The sequence below is a fragment of the Octopus sinensis genome, linkage group LG16 (genome assembly GCF_006345805.1).
Source record: "Octopus sinensis linkage group LG16, ASM634580v1, whole genome shotgun sequence".
NCBI classification, from domain to species: Eukaryota; Metazoa; Mollusca; class Cephalopoda; order Octopoda; family Octopodidae; genus Octopus; species Octopus sinensis.
The window spans coordinates 32,767,919-32,785,570 of NC_043012.1; the positions used below are offsets into that span (position 1 = coordinate 32,767,919).

General features: G+C 36.5%; 1 protein-coding gene across 6 annotated transcripts in view; it reads left to right on the forward strand.

The window, feature by feature from the left end:
- Positions 1 to 17,652, forward strand: part of LOC115220420 (KH homology domain-containing protein 4) — a 113,831-nt gene that overhangs the window by 963 nt on the left and 95,216 nt on the right. The window lies entirely within an intron of this gene.

The window sequence follows — 17,652 nt, forward strand, 5'->3', positions numbered from 1 at the left end:
CGGGGAACTTGGTTGCTATTTTCAACACATCAAGTAAACTATGTAAGCGGCTCCCCATGTTGGTGTATGAGTAAAACCCATCGAAATATTTCGTGCTGATAAAGTAATTCATGTTATGTCCAACTCGTCAGTTAGGACCCAGCTGATAATAAATGGCATAAATGAAAATTGTTGCTTGTGGTGCAGTTTTTTTACTGTTATTTCTATTTCGACTATAAAACAAAGAAAAAGAAAATTATTTAATTTGTAATTAAGCTTCCCCAAACTTTTTGTTGGCTACATGTAGTTGATAAATACATATATATATATATATTTCAATGCCCCGATTGTTGGGCAAAAGAATCAATTATACTTTCCTTTCTCAAACTCTTTACGACTTGGTTTATTCTAAGCATGGCATGTGTGTGTGTATATATATATATATATATATATATATATACTCTCTTTCTCTTTACTGTATATATAATATATAATAATATATATATAATAATAATAATATTAGGGAGTATGGCTCCAAACTTACAGGGAGAAATTAGATTTAGTATTAAATCAAATTTCACAGTATAAATATATATATTAGTTGCCTAATAGTGGTTTTATCTCTAATTCATATTATATATATATATATTTACACATACGCGTGTGGTAATTGCCATTCGTGTATCGTGTTTTCAAATATACACGTAGCGACTGTTGATTTCTTTTTTCCGTATTTTAATTTTATCTTATGTTCTCCATTCGAAATTGATAAAATAATTTCTCCATATTGTTTATTGTCGTAAACATTTTGTTTTAGTTTCAGAACACTTGATCGATTATTACAATAGGCGTAATTCAACTTTTGGGACCATCACAGTACTTGATAGGCGTTCGATAGATAGATCTCTCCCTGATATCGATCGCTAATGATTTCTATATTGTATAAAATGCCTTACAACATTTCTTAAAGTCACTTTGCTTTGCCGAGTTCAAATCCTACCTTGGTGGACGTTGACTTTCAAACTTCGTTGAATTTAATGGATCAAACCCGTCTGTTCTTTCGGGCTTGACGAAACAAACACAAGCCAAATTCTGGTGTCAATATAAATTGCTCCTAGAGGTGGCGAGCTGGCCGAATGGTTAGCACGCCGGCGAAAATACTTAGCGGCATTTCGTCCGTCTTTGTATTCTGAGTTCGTATTCTGCCGAGGCCGACTTTACATTTCATCCTATCGGGGTCGATAAAATAAGTACCAGTTACGCACTGGGGTCGACGTAATCGACTACTCCTCTGCCCCGAAGTTGCTGGCCTTGTGCCGATCTGAGAGAAATTCTCATGTTATTCGTAACTTACGTGTTGCATTAATCACTTTCTTTTTTGTAGTGAGCAAACAAAATGTTTCGAAGTTATATGCTAGCAGGACAAAAAGCTGACTTCGAATATATATATTTTTTTATAATTAGGGTTCAGCAAAGATTTGCTTTACCACATACCGAAGTTTAGAAATAGCAGCCAGAGAATTTGGTGAAATTATTGATTACTAGTTAGTTAATTAATTAATTTTACCCTTTGTTATTATATACACATACACACACACACATATATATATCATTGTGTGTGTGTATGTGGCTTGTTCGTTTTCGGATTCTTCGACATGTAGCCGGTCCCTCTAGGCATAACACACACACACGTACATAATTAAGACGTATTTTTAGTGCCCGAGTTAATTGTACATCCGTTTCGTGTTAAAGTTATTTTTCTTGTGGTGCTTTATCACTCTTCCGTACATCTATGTACAAAACCCATTTACACAAAACAAAACATGTTCTACATACACAATACATGATTCATTTTTAAAATATCAAATATTGTAAGCCATTACCGAATATTAAAAGTGACGGAAGTAAAACGAAATAATTTATAATTCGAGTTGTCAAATGTAACAAGTGCGCCGGAGAAAATGCCTTGCGGTATTTAATCACATCCCTTTTATGCTTTAAGTTTAGATCCCTCTGGGTTAATTCTACTTTTCATCTCTCCTAAGTAAAAAAACAAAAATGTGCCCTTCTACCAAGGTTAGAAACCGTCGTAGTGTTAAGGTTTATGTTCGTAAAACAAATTCACGAAGTTGTGTTGTATTAAGGAAAAGTTATAGGATTACAGATCTATGATGGATCGATTGACCAAACGCGTCAGATCGCTTGAAATATTTTCATTTTCTTTTTTCGTGATTATTTTTATATCGATTATTCGTTTTGATTGAAATATACGATGGTTTTTTTTTTTATATTTTTAGTACAAAATCAAATCTGCTTTATCGAACAGATCTATGATCTCAGATGTTTGACCCCCTTTATTTTGTGTATCTAGAACTACTGTGTCTTTGTTTATTAAAATCTTAGGATTAAATGTAGATCGCTAATAATTAATTAAACGTTATTTATGTTTTTCTTTATTTAAACAGAATTTTCCATTTTGTGAGTTTCATGATCGGGGATTTATTTTGCGTATTTTAAACTAAATTGCCAATATCGTTATTTATCGAATAATACATCAATACATCAACGTCGCAATAAATTTGTAGATAGGTATTCAATGAAGATATCTTTATTAGTAAATATTGTTCAACCTGGATGATTCTCTCTCTCGTTTACTTTGGTAACAATTTAAGAACGCTTTATTTCAATTATTTCATTTAACTTGAAGAGTTTAGAAGTTAGACATCAACCAAAACTTAATAAATATATCTTTTGCATCTTTCTTTCTTGTCAATTTAACTTCTTACGTAGTATAAAAATGTTTTGTGTTAGATTTTCGTCATTTGGATTAGCTGAAAATATGCAATGAATATAGCTAGTCCCTTTCCCCAAAATTTCAGACCTTGTGTCTATAGTAAAAAGGATTATTATTGTCCCTTTATGTTTTAATTAATTTTTGTCAGCCCTTGTGGCCAATAAACGAATTAATTATTATTATTATAATTATTATTCAGGCAGCGAACCGGCAGAATCGTTAGCACGTCGAGAAAAATGCTTAGCGGCATTTTGTCCGTCCTTACATTCCGAGTTCAAATTCCGCCGAGGTCGACTTTGCCTTTCGTCCTTTCAGGGCTGATAAATTAAGTTTCAGTGAAGCATTGGTGTCGATGTAATAGACTTGTCCCCTCCCCGCAAATTTTAAGCCTTGTGCCTTTAGTAGAAGGGATTATTATTATTATTATTATCATCATAATTAAGGGAAATGATCAAATTAGTTGGACTTTCTCATTCAACATTTCTTTTCCTTCCTTCTTTCATCAAGAAGACCTTTTTTAAAACTTTAATTGTAGATTTTCATTAAACGTAGCTAGAAGTTTAACAAATGCTTGATCTGACAGCATTCGGTTATAAATTACATGATTTATATAAAATATTCTCACAGAAATGTAAAACATTCTCAGAAACGTTACCCCCCACCTCGTAGTGACATCTAAAGGGGCTATTGACCTTTCTTCCTTTAAAGTAGCTAATTCCTAAAATACAAATTATTCAGTTTAGTTGGATGTTGTTTTTATGTTTAGTCTTTTATGAATAATAGCACCGTTTGGTTACAGCTTCACAAGCCAGCAGGCTGTTTGCTGCTTCGCTGCATTTCTGATCATCTCTGGGAAGGGAGTGTCTATGCTACTATCATACAGAATATTTTTGTCCTGTGCACAGGATTAAACAGCATCCTTGTTGATGTGTATATCTTTCACACACACACACAAGTAATGAAGTATTCAAGAATTGTGTCCATTCACGAACAATTTGAGAGATGAAACCGATTCTATAACATTCCTTGCGTTGTTCAGCTACGTTGTTTATTTCACTTGTAATATTAGGTAAACATTGTGTACAATTAATTTTAAATAATTACGTGTGTGTGTGTATGTGTGTAATTATGATGATGATCATTACTGTCGTCATTTAAAACACCCTCATTTCCATGGTTGTTTAGACAGAATTCATTGAAGCTGCTTTTCATGACCAAATGTCCTTCCTCTCACTAATCCTCATCTGTTTCCAAGCAAGGTGTTTGTTTCCTTTGGACGTTCACACAGAAAATTGGAAATGAAAGCCTCCCACTTTTATATGATGTTGATATTCATTTACAACTATTAGGTGATGTCAAGACAAGGAGACACGAACGCATGTGCACACACACACACACACTATGGGCTTCCTCCAGTTTCTATCTATCTACCAAATCCACTCACAAGCGAAATACACTTGCTTGAAGTCGATTGAACTTGAAACCATGTGTTTTGGAAGCAAATATCTTAACCACACAACCATGCCTCCACTTATGACTGTGTTATATATATATATATATATATATATATATATATATATGTATATATAGGTGCAAGCATGGCTGTGTGGTAAGAAGCCTGCTTCCTAACCACATGATTCTGAGTTCAGTCCCACTGCTTGGCACATTGGGCAAGTGTCATTTACTATAGCCTCAGGCCAACCAAAGCCTTGTGAGTGGATTTGGTAGGCAGAAACTGAAAGAAGCCCGTCGAATATGTATGTAAATAGGTATATACCTGTGTGTGTGTGTTTGTCCCTCCATCACCACTTGACAACCAGTGTTGGCATGTTTACATCCCCATAACTTAGTGGTTTAACAAAAGAATCCAAGAGAAAAAAATACTTGGCTTAAAAAATAAGTCCTAGGAGTTGATTTGTTTGATTAAAATCCTTCAAGGTGATGCTCCGGCATGATCACAGTCAAATAACTGATACAAGTAAAAAGAATATATATATATATTATATATATATATATATATATATATATATATATATATATATATATACAAGATAAGAAAATGGATAAATACATCTAAATCAAATATCAATTACCAGGTAATACTCAATCACATACTTTATTAAACCACCACATAAGAGACTGTAGGGTTAAATATAAAAAGCAGAACAAGTCAGTGTACATAAAGGAATGTACATAAAAGAGTAATGTTGTATAATAATTAGAATATATATAAAAAAGAATATATATATATATACACACATACATATCTAAAATAAGTTGCAAAAATTAAAAGAAAACTCACAAGACATGAATGTACTCTTTTCTCGTCAGTTATCATCCAAAAAATCATTTCAATTTCACACTTCAATAATATTGTTCGTTTTTGGTGGTTTCAGCAGTGAAAAGCTGATGAGAATTAGTGAATGAATGCTGAGTACTGTGACAATAAAGAAAAAAAAAAGAAGCAACATATAAATGTGAATATGCAATGTATGTACATACATACATATCTGTGAAATAGGAAAGTAAGCATTATGTCTTAAGTATCTATCTTATGGAGTGGGATAATAAATTGGTTCAAATGGAAGAGATTTGATGGACAGTGGCTAGTATTTAATTTGGGGTAGCAGTGTAAGAGGAGGAGATTAGGGATGGAGTTAAAGAAAGGAATAGAGTAGTTGCAGGGAGGTACTATGAATATACAAAGGTTTGGAAGTTTACATTGGTCGGGGAAGCTGGAAACACCAACTTTTTCTCAGCATAAAAGCAAAGATGTACATACAAAGGTACACACACACACACATATATCTATAATATATTTTATGATTTATCAATTACTTGTTACAGTCATTAGACTGCAGCCATCCTGGGGTACCACTTCAAAGGTTTTTTAGTTGAACAAATCAGCCCCAGTGCTTATTTTTTAAAGCCTGAAACTTATTCTGTCAGGTTCTTTTGCCAAACCACTAAGTCACAAGGATGTAAACAAACCAACATTGGTAGTAAAATGGTGGGGAGTCAAGCACAAACACAAAGAGATGCACAACATATATTCAACAGGCTTATTTCAGTTTCCATCTAACAAATGCACTTGCAAGCTTTTGGTCATTGCAAAGCTACAGCAGAAGATACCTGCCTAAGGTGCCATATACATACATACATACATACATACAACATATATATATATATATATATATATACACACACACACACATATACAGGGTGTGGTGAATAAATGGTCGTCTAAATTATGCAAAAATGAAAATAACACTAACATCTCATTTTAACAGATATATTTACCAAAATTACATAAAATTGCCATTGGCTTCAACCACGGCCTCCAGACGACTTCAGAATCGCTTGCATCTCTTCTGGATGTTCTCCTTGTTTAAGTTGGTGAATGCTGACGTAATCCTTGCCTTCAGTTCATCTTTGTGTTACAAGGAATTTTGTTGGTCTCTCGCTCAGCTGTGGCCTGCACATAATAATCAAGGGGGCTATGATGCAGAGTCCTGTTGCTAGACATAGGGTCTTCCAGCAGCCACCCTCTTGACCCAGAGCAGCACTTATCTCCTCCAGGCACTTGATGTAGACCTCTATGTGAAACTGAGGCCGTGTGGGAAAATGAATAGAGGCATAACGTCCCCATCACTAGTGATCACTCCAAACGCCATGATGTTGACTGGATGTTTGATTTTTATCACTCTTGGTACATGTTTTGGGGACTCAAATTGACACCCAACACTCTGAAATGTTCATATTGGAGTTTCCAGCACAAATGCCAAGCAGCATAGCATGTTGTTCTGATATTTCTGGCAGAGTGAATTGCATCATGGTGCTATATATATATATATATATATATAATATATATAAATGGCGGTGCCCCAGCATGGCCACAGCTCATAAGCTGAAACTGGAAAAATCAAAATCAAATCAAATATGATTTTTTACCATGCTGAAGTATTAATCCCTACACATTTTTTTTCTGTTCATTCTTTTTCATTCTCCTTTTTTTCCATTCTCCTTTTTTTCTTCTTCTTAATCCTTTCTATCAAAGAGCATAGGCTCGAAATGTAAAAAAAAAACTTTTACATTCTTCTCAAGCATTAAACTAATACACCTGCTTGTTGTTACTACACCTGTCTTCATCTTTTCTTTTCTGTAAATTTGAACTATATATACATATATATGTAAATATATTGTTTATTTAGGGATGGGCATGGTTAAGACATTCACCTCCCAACTACATGGCATCTTGGGAAAGTGTCTTGTATAACCTCAGGCTGACCAAACCTTGTGAGTGGATTTGATAGATGGAAACTGAAAGAAGCCCGTCATGTGTGTATGAAATGAATGTCTAACTCATCAGAGAATACATTAGAAAACAGCTAGTGAAGTTGTTTGTAGCGAAAGCTGAAATTATTAGCTACTATAAAATATTTTCACAAAATAGAATTCCTTGGAAACAGTTTTTATTCTGCATGGAAACAATAAGAACTTTCTTTCTATTCTCTCAATTCCTAATCTAGTGATTTTCTATGAAGAAAAGAATTTCCTCCAGACTGTAATTATTTCCATCTTTAATGAAATGTTGTATTTCATGAATGTTTATTATTAAGTCACAGATTATGTCATGCAAATATTTCTATAAAAGAATGAATTAGTGCTATATGTGATTATCAATGACTAGAAATTTTTAGAACAAAAAGAAAAACATTAAATGTGAGTTCAATCCATCTTTTTCCATATAATTCTGAAATTTTGATTTCAAATTTCTCACCCTGCTTGAACTATTGAGAAATGTTTATTTCCCGAGGGTTGACAACGAATTCTGGGTAGAAGTAGGGATTCATCAAGGATCAGTCCTCAGCCCCTCCATCTTGTTCATCATAGTCCTCCAGGCAATAACAGAGGAATTCAAGACAGGATGCACCTGGGAGCTTCTCTATGCTGATGACCTTGCTCTAACAGCTGAGTCACTATCAGAACTAGAGGAAAAGTTCCAGGTGTAGAAGCAAGGTCTAGAATTTGAAGGGCTTTAGAGTCAGTCTAGCAAAAACCAAAGTCTTAATAAGTAGGAAGGCAGACAAATCACAAATCTCTTCAGGTAGATGGCCTGCTTGATCTGTAGGAAAGGTCTAGGTAGAAACTCTATAAGATGTACCCAGTGTAAGCTATGGACACACAAGAGGTGCTGCAATATCAAAGGAAGGTTAACTGGGAAGATAGCTTTTGTGTGTGGCAGATGCACAGGGGCAATAAACACCGAAGATGTTCAGAAAACAGCTTCCATCACATGCCAGGGGGAAAAACTAGAAGTAGTTGATAGCTTCCGTTACCCAGGTTGCCAAGTCAGTAGTGGGGGGTGGATGCTCTGAGAGCATAGCTGCTAGAATAAGAATAACCTGGGCCAAGTTCAGAGAGCTCCTACCTCTGCTGGTAACAAAGTGCTTCTTGCTCAGAGTGAAAGGTAGACTGTATATGATGCATGTGTGTGAACAGCTTTGTTACATGGCAGTGAGACATAGGCTGTGACTGCTGAGGACATGCGTAGGTTTGAAAGAAATAAAGCTAATATACTCTGTTGGATGTGTAATGTCAGTGTGCATACACAACAGAGTGTAAGCACCCTGAGAGAAAAGTTGGACATAAGAAACATCAAATGTGGTGTGCAGGAGAGACAACTGTGCTGGTATGGTCATGTGTTGCATATGGAAGAGGACAGCCACATGAAAAAGTATCACACCCTAACATTGGAGGGAACCTGTAGAAGAGGTAGACCCAGAAAGACATGGGATGAGGTGGTGAAGCATGACCATTGAACATTGGGGCTCACAGAGGCAATGACAAGCAACCAAGATCTTTGGAGATATGCTGTGAGATTGTAGCTGTGGCCAATGCCAGTGTCGCATAACCAGTCCATTTAAAAGTACCCTTCAATTGTCAGGCAATATGTTGTGCTTGAGAAGACCTGTTGAGTCAAGTGAAATTATAGTCATGGCCAATGCCACTTGACTGGCACGTAAAAAGCACCATTTGAGTGTGGCTGATGCCAGTGCCACCTGATTGGATCCCATGCTGGTGGCATGTAAAAATCACCCACTACACTCTTGGAGTGATTGACATTAGGAAGGGCATCCAGCTGTAGAAACCTTGCCAAATCAGATAGGAGACTGGTGCAGCCATCTGGCTTGCCAGTCCTCAGTGAAACTGTCCAAAGTGGATGTTAAGCGATGATGATGATGTGTGTGTGTGTGTGAGTGACTGAGTTTGTATTTCTCAAGTTCACACTTTCGTTTGTTGGTTTGTGAAGAATGGCTTCTCTAATAACAGTGTCACTATTAAAGTATATCCTGCCTTCTTGCCAGATGTACAATCTTTGTAAGCAAAACGCTTATTTCATGTCCTTTGTTTCCTGTTCTCCACATAAATATATCTGGGCTGTTTGTTGTTTAGTAGACTGTGAGGTTATTACCTCATTTGGCATCAGGAAGGGCAACCAGATGTGAAAAACTCTTCCCCAGCATACTCTTGTGTGACCCATGCAATCAAGGAAAAGTAGACATTAAAAGGATACTACTGATACTCCAGAGCAATGATGTGGTCAGTTCCATTTAAGCATCCCATTTTGACAAAGTGGGTGGGAGACATAACTGATTGCATATACATCATTGACTTCATTTACAAGAACTTAATGGCTGTCAAGTGTGCTCATGTGTGTGCTTGAGCGCTCTTAATAGCCATTCTCCTCTCTTATGCTGGCGTTGATCAAAGCCAGATTATAATTTAAGTCAATGGTGTATGTACATCCTATTCCTCCTCTTTCCCCATCATCATCAGGATGGTGGTGTCAAAATCCGTTGTTCATTGTTATTTTATCTGAGTGACCACCTACAATGCAGAAGAACTCAGACAGAGAGAGCAGTAGTTACCCAGTGTAACAGGCCACTAGATCAACCTATTGAACTACTGCTGTCTATGTCTGTATCGTGTACTTATATTCATTACTGGCCCCTGTACCAGTGGCACGTAAAAAGCACCCACTACACTCAAGGAGTGGTTGGCGTTAGGAAGGGCATCCGCTGTAGAAACATTGCCAGATCAGACTGGGCCTGGTGCAGCCTCCTGGCTTCCCAGACCCCCTTTCGAACCGTCCAACCCATGCTAGCATGGAAAACGGACATTAAACGATGATGATAATGATATGCACATACACACGCAATAATACATGTGAGTACATCACTACATATATGCACATACACAATAATACATGTCAGACCATCTCTATGGTCATCTGTATAATGAAAGCAATATGAGATATCAAATTGTTGGACAGAATCATAAAAGTTATGGAAAGAATTATAGACCATTTTATTAGGAAAATTAAACTAGATGAGATGTACTTTAGTTTTATGCCAAGGTGAGGTGTTACTGATGCCCTCTTGTAAATCAACTGCTAAAAATGAACCATTGAACTTGGCATTTGTTGATCTGGAGAAAGCTTTCACTCACTAACCTGGTAATCCCTGAGAAAGCTATGGGTAGATGAAGAGCTTGTGGTAGCCATAGAAGCTATGTACAGAGGTGCTGTTGATAAGAATCTAGTGTACGAATAAGTGTTCAGTTCTCAGTCTCCTATTTATCTTAGTTCTCCAGACCATATCAGAACAATTCAAGACTGGTTGCCTTTGGGAACCACTATATGCTGATGGCCTTGTTCTTAGTGCAGAATCTATAGTAAAATTAGAAAAGAATTTCCAGGTGTGGAAGCAAAACCTGGAAGGAAAGCATTTTTAAGTAAACTTAGCAAAGACCCAAGTTCTAGTAATCAGGCAAACTGACAAGTCTCTACTCCTATCAAGAAAATAGCCCTGTTTGAAATGTAGTAGTAATGTAAGTAGAAATTCCACATGGTGTACTCAATGCAAACTATGGCCATATAAGAGGTGTAGTGGAATCATAGAAAGCTTAACTGAGAAAGTAAAATTTCTTTGTGCTTGTGGTAGAAGTGCGGGGGTGGGGCAATAAACACTAAGAATACACAGGAAATAGATTTTCTTAAATGGTCAGGAGGTCCCCAAGATGTAGTAGATAGCTTTTGTTATTTACGTGACCTACTTAGCAGTGGAGGGGAATGTTCTGAAAGTATCATTGCTAAAATAAGAACAGGATGGAGAAAGTTCAAGAGCTGTTACCTCTGTTAGCAACAGTCTCTCTCCCTCTGAGAGAAAGGAAGATTGTATGATGCTTGTGTATGAACAGCAATGCTACATGGTGGTGAGACATGGGCCTCAATTGCAAATGCAGTTGGTATGTTCTGTTGAATCTGTGACATCAGTGGGCATGTACAACAAATACAAATATGTTGAGAGAAATATTGGGCATAAGAGGAATCAGATGTAGTGTACTAGAGAGAAGACTACAATAGTTTTGTCGTGATGCATATGGATGAGGACAGCTGCTGTCCTCATCCTTATTCAAGTGTTGTTTGCTAAATGTGGATGGAACTTGTAGAAGAGGAAGACCCAAGTAAACAGGATGATCTGGTGAAGACTTATATCAAGATGCTGAAGGCGGCGAGCTGGCAGAAACAGTAGCACGCCGGGCGAAATGCATAGCCGTATTTCATCTGTCGTTATGTTCCGTGGTCAACTTTGCCTTTCATCTTTTCGTGGTCGATAAATTAAGTACCAGTTACGCACTGAGGTCGATGTAATTGACTTAATCCCTTTGTCTGTCCTTGTTTGTCCCCTCTGTGTTTAGCCCCTTGTGCGTAGTAAAAGAAAAAATATATATATATCAAGATGCTGAGTGTCATAAAGATGACACAAGATAGATGAAAACAAGGTCCTAAAAGCATTATATTTATCTCACTGCCCTTGTCCCCACTGTCCCCATCAAACCTTTCCCACCTCTCATCTTCCTAACATCCACCCTTCTAACTTTGCCACTATTCAGCTGCTATAAGTATTAGAGCAGGACATGCACATATTTCATCCCCCTTTCCTGGGAACCACTTTTGAAATTCATCCCTTCCTGTTTTATTATTTACCACTGATCACCCTTTTCTGTTATTCTCATCACTTTGGCATATCTGTTGTCAGTGACCTCCTCCCAAACTTTGTCCCCCACCCCCACTCCACTATAATAATTTCTACATACCTATGACACCCATCTTTGTTACTGTGTCTCTCCCAATTGCACATCTACAAATTTTCAAATCTGCCTCCAAGTTTATTATACTGCTGCTCTCCTTTTTGCACTGCCACTCGTCACCTCCTTCATCCCGATCCACCCTTATTCTTTAATCACCCCAAACCATCCATGTGTGCTATACTGATATATTTATCACTGATCACACCCTATCCTTATACTATTCACTTCTTCATACATCACTGACCTCTGTCACTCTCACATTGTGATTAATTTGTGCACCCACCCCTTCCCAATTCTTTATATTTTCTCTCATACTCACCTTCTTATATCTTGCCAGGATACTTTAATACCTTCTCACCACTCTGTCTTCTTTTCCACCCACTCTTATATAACATAGCAATGACCTTCCTCTCTAGCAAGACACCTATGCCTGTTTCTCTATCATACTTTAACTTCTCGACACCTGGCATAAAGCCACCTTCCTTTCTACTACAACCCCATTCATATGAGGGTCTTTTCTTTGTTTCGAAAATTACTTTGCAACCACACAAGTACCAATGGCTTGAAAAAGCCCCTGATACACTGTAAAGCGGTTGGCATTGGGAATGGCATCCAGTTGTAGAAACTATGCCAAAACAGACATTGGAATTCAATGCAGTCCTGCTCATTGGATCCTGTCAAACTGTCCACTCCATGCCAGCTTTTAAGATAGATGTTAAATGATATGAAGGTGATATATAACCATTGTAGAAGACACTTTCTGTATTTTTCTCAACCCAAATTCTCTTTTACACATCTATATTTGTGCCTTCATTCTAATGTTGCATTACAGCTGTTGACCTCCAATAAATGTATAAGTAATTTTACATTTAGAGTTTTGTTAATTATTGACAGGATTTTCTTTCCAAAGAAGCACAACCCATAAATAGTTTTGTTACTTTACCTTTCTCTATTCCACAAAACTTATTTTATTTAAGTTTAGGTCATGTTTTTGTGCTCCAGTGACAGCTGCAAATAGTTGTATTTGTATGCTGTAATTAGATAAGTTCTGGTTTTTTATTGCTTTAATTTAAACTGGCACAATTATAATGTTACCAACTGTCATGGTAGCACTTCTACAATTTTTGTAGTTTTTAACTTACTCTTTTCTTCAGTAAGTAATTTTGTTCAAGAAATGCTAAAAGTAAATAATTGATGATTATAGTCTGTCATGTAGGAAAATTCATAATTTAGAAAATCATTAACTCTAGCCAACTTATTTCAGTTGAAAAATTTTTAAGTAGAAATTTGAGTTTCATAATTTGTTGGAAAGCTGATAGAAACTGAAGACTAAGAAAGTAACCATACCACATGTTCAAGTTTCTGTTTTCTGATTTGTAGCTTAACCATTAATCATTATTTCATATGTTGAAAGCAATTATAATGATAATGTTGATAAGGAGATATTTTCCACATAAGGTGTTTAACCTTTTTTGATTTGGTTTGCAAGATTCTTTATATGAGTTTGTGTGTTGAAGCATATTCTATTGTCTGGGGAGAGTCATTTTCTTTTTGTGCCTTATTATGTAACATACTCACCGGTAAAATTTCCACTTTTTTCTTATTTTTATTTTCCTAAAACTATTGAAAAGGTTGCAAGACGCAACGAAAATTTTAGGAAAATAAAAATAAGAAAAAAGTGGAAATTTTACCAGTGAGTGTGTTACATAATAAGGCACAAAAAGAAAATTACTTTCCCTAGACACAATAGAATGTGTTTAACCCTTTAGTATTTAATGTGGCCATATCCACCCAAAATTTCCTACCTGTTCTATGTTCAAACTGGCCAGATGGTTCCAGGATCATTCCCACTGCGTGGCACCTTGGGCAAGTGTCTTCTACTATAGCCTCAGGCCGACCAAAGCCTTGTGAGGTGATTTGGTAGACGGAAACTGAAAGAAGCCCATCGTGTATATGTATATATGTATGTGTCTGTCCTCCCAACATTGCTTGACAACCGATGCTGGTGTGCTTACATCCCCTGTAACTTAGCGGTTCGGCAAAAGAGACCGATAGAATAAGTACTAGGCTTGTAAAGAATAAGTCCTGGGGTCGATTTGCTCGACTAAAGGCGGTGCTCCAGCATGGCCACAGTCAAATGACTGAAGCAAGTAAACGAGTAAAGTGGTTTGTGCTTAAACACAAGTCTATAACTTATAAATGAAAATTCATTTAATTAAACTATACTTTATTGAAATTTTGAGCACTTATTCATGAAACTATATATAGAAATCTTGATGTTTATTGTTTTATCCTGGATATTAAGAGATGTCAATGTAAAGAGTTTGGATATAAAGAATTGTTTTGTTTTTGAGACTCCATTACGCTATCCAGTTAATATCAACAGCTAAATTCTTAGGAATAAAAGTATGGTTGCTATGCTTCTATTCCAAGATGTTTCTTAATTTTTTCCCTAAGTTAAATAGCTATTGTGTTTGCTGCTGACATTTTGTATCACAAACAATTAGTTGCTGTGTAGGAGACAGAAACTGATAGATGTGGAAAGTCCAGTGGACATTTAAAGCATTTTGTATAGTTGCTAAAGTAAAAGCTTTTGTTTTATAGCTTATACTGTTTTAATTACGGAGATGTACTTGCATAGCAAGTGACTTGATCTGGGATTGTGTGCTGGAACGTAAACAATTGCAGCATGGAAGGTGTTTATAAGCCATTTAAGAAACACACAAAACCGTTAGATTCACTTCAACATTTAAATTTAATTTGTCAAAATATTTTCGTCACCTTGAGACCGAGACCTGTTCACTGACAAAGCTTCGTGCTGCATCTGTTTTAATTATCCTTTAATTAATCTGTCTTATTTAACATACCTTACCAATTCTTCAATTTAAAAAAAGAGGAAAAAAGGGAGTTCCTGAGTGAATGTACCTCAATTGTCTTGGATTCCTTGATTTTTTTTCTAAAAACATAACATGTACAATTCTAAATGGTTAATCGATTTCTATTCTTGCCTTTTTGTATTGTATCTTAAATCCCTTTATTGACTTTGCTTTTATTTTTTTCTTTCTTTCTTTTCTTTTTCCTTGTCTATAGAAATAATTTGTTTCGAAAATATTGATTTCAATGAATGAATGCTCCGATCATGTTCAAGCAGTTTACTGATTAGGAGCTGTTCTAAACATACACATTTGCACTTCTTTGTAAATAAGAGTCCTTTTTAGTCATTTGTGACAGCAATAATATGGATAATTGATGAAAAGGGTTAAAAAATATGTTGATTAAAAATGTTGAGAGTTAGCAAGAACAGGGTAGCCAGAGCAGAAAGAGAGGAAAGGAGAATTTTGAGCACAATCATGAGATCATAGTAAATTCATCATTGTTTAATGTCTGCTTTCCATGCTAGCATGGGTTGGACGTATGACTGAGGGCTGGCGAACCAGATGGCTGCACCAGGCTTCAATCTTGATCTGGCAGAGTTTCTACAGCTGGATGACCTTCCTAATGCCAACCACTCCGAGAGTGTAGTGGGTGCTTTTACGTGCCACCGGCATGGAGGCCAGATAGCTGCTCTGGCAACGATCAGGCTTTGATGGTGCTCTTAATACCCTACTAGCACGGGGCTGAAATGCCAGTAATGCAACGCTGGTAACGATCACGCTCGAATGGTGTCTTTTATGTGCCACTGGCATGGAAGCTGGTTAGCCACTCTGTCAATGATCACACTCGTATGGTGCTCTTTGCACCCTGCTAGCACGAACGCCAGTCATTGAATTTGATTTTGAATTATGAAACAAAATTCTTGACAAGTTGACCTACCATGGAAAAGAGATGATGAAATGATTCATGATGCAAAACATCTTTTCCAAAATCTAGATTATTGATCACTATATTTATTCATATTTCTATAATGCATATGCTTCTCTTCTTAAATAGCCATGGCTATTTAAATATCTAAAGGGTTTTTTTTTTTTTTTTGGAAAAAAAGATTAAAGGAATATTTCTGTGGTTTCTTTATTTTATTATGTTTTCTTCTCTTGTTATTAATTGCTTTTAACTTCTTTCAACTTATTTACTAACATTTTTTCATCCTCCTCCTTTACCTTTCTAACCTCTCCTACTAACACCATTACCCTGTTGTCTTACTATACTTTTTTATATTTATTTATTTTAACAAAGCCACCAGGCATGGCTGTGTGGTAAGAAGCTTGCCTCCCAGCCACATGGTTTCAAGTTCAGTCCCACTGTGTGGCACCTTGGGCAAATGTCTTCTACTTTAGCCTTGGGCTGACCAAAGCCTTGTGAATGAATTTGGTATTCGGAAACTGATAGAAGCCCGTTGTATATGTGTGTGTGTGTGTGTGTGTGTGTGCGCGCATGTATATAAATATATATACATTGCCAGATCAGACTGGGCCTGGTGCAGCCTCCATGGCTTACCAGACCCCGGTCGAACCGTCCAACCCATGCTAGCATGGAAAGCGGACGCTAAACGATGATGATATATATATAATCATCATCATCCGTTTTCCATGCTAGCATGGTTGGACGATCCAACCAGGGTCTGGGAAGCCAGGAGGCTGCACCAGGCTCCAGTCTGATCTGGCAATGTTTCTACGGCTGGATGCCCTTCCTAACACCAACCACTCCGTGAGTGTAGTGGGTGCCTTTTACGTGCCACCAGCACAGGGGATATATATATATATTTATGTGTCTTTGTGTCTGTTTTGGTGTCCCCCTCCCTCCCATAACTTAGTGGTTTGGCTAAATAGACCAATAGAGTAAGTACCAGATTTAAAATATAAGTCCTGGGGCTGATTCATTTGACTAAAATTTTAAGGCAGTGCCCCAGCATGGCCACAGTCTAATGACTGAAAACAAGTCAAAGATAAAGGTGATATTTTGAAGCGTTACAGTACATATCCTACCTTTGCCTGACTCAACTGGAAAGGTAAACAGATTATCATTGAATAATTAGGATTGAGAAATAGACCCAAATATAAAAAGTACTTGGTCTTGCAATTTATGTGAGAATCAGTGAACACCTCTGTGGTTGTTTAACCTGCTAGAAATAGTTGTTAAATTTCCCTTATTTACCCTACCATCTTCAAAAATAAGAAAAGACATGTTGGTTAATCCGGTTCTGGATATAGAAAATAGTAGGGGGCATGGCTTGAATGCCTTTAACCATTTTGTTACTGTATTTATTTTGAGATGTTCTGTGTTTCTCTCAATTATTTTAGATATAACAAAGAATTTAGTAAAGTAACTTAGTTATCATTAAGCTAGTGTTAGGAACATTAATTGTGACTAAAGTTTAGTGGAAGATTTTAATGACTATTGAAAAGGTTGCAAGACGCAACAAAAATTTTAGGAAAATGAAAATAAGAAATAAGTGGAAATTTTACTGGTGTGTGTGTGTTACATTATAAGGCACAAAAAGAAAATGACTCTCCCCAGACACAGCAGAACATGCTTCAACACACGAACTCACATAAAGAATCTTGCAAACCAAATCCCAAAACGAAATTATGAAAACAAGACATTGCTACTACAGAGCCAGAGCTGGTTGGTTTCAGCCAAGTTTGTAACAAAAGTGTTAATCTTCATTCTGTGCATCAGAGATGTTTTGGTGAACAACTTGCATGTGAACATCAGAACAATTGCTGAATATAGAGTGTACTTGTGTTCCCCAATCCCTATGAAAACTCCTAAGTAGTTTAACTTGA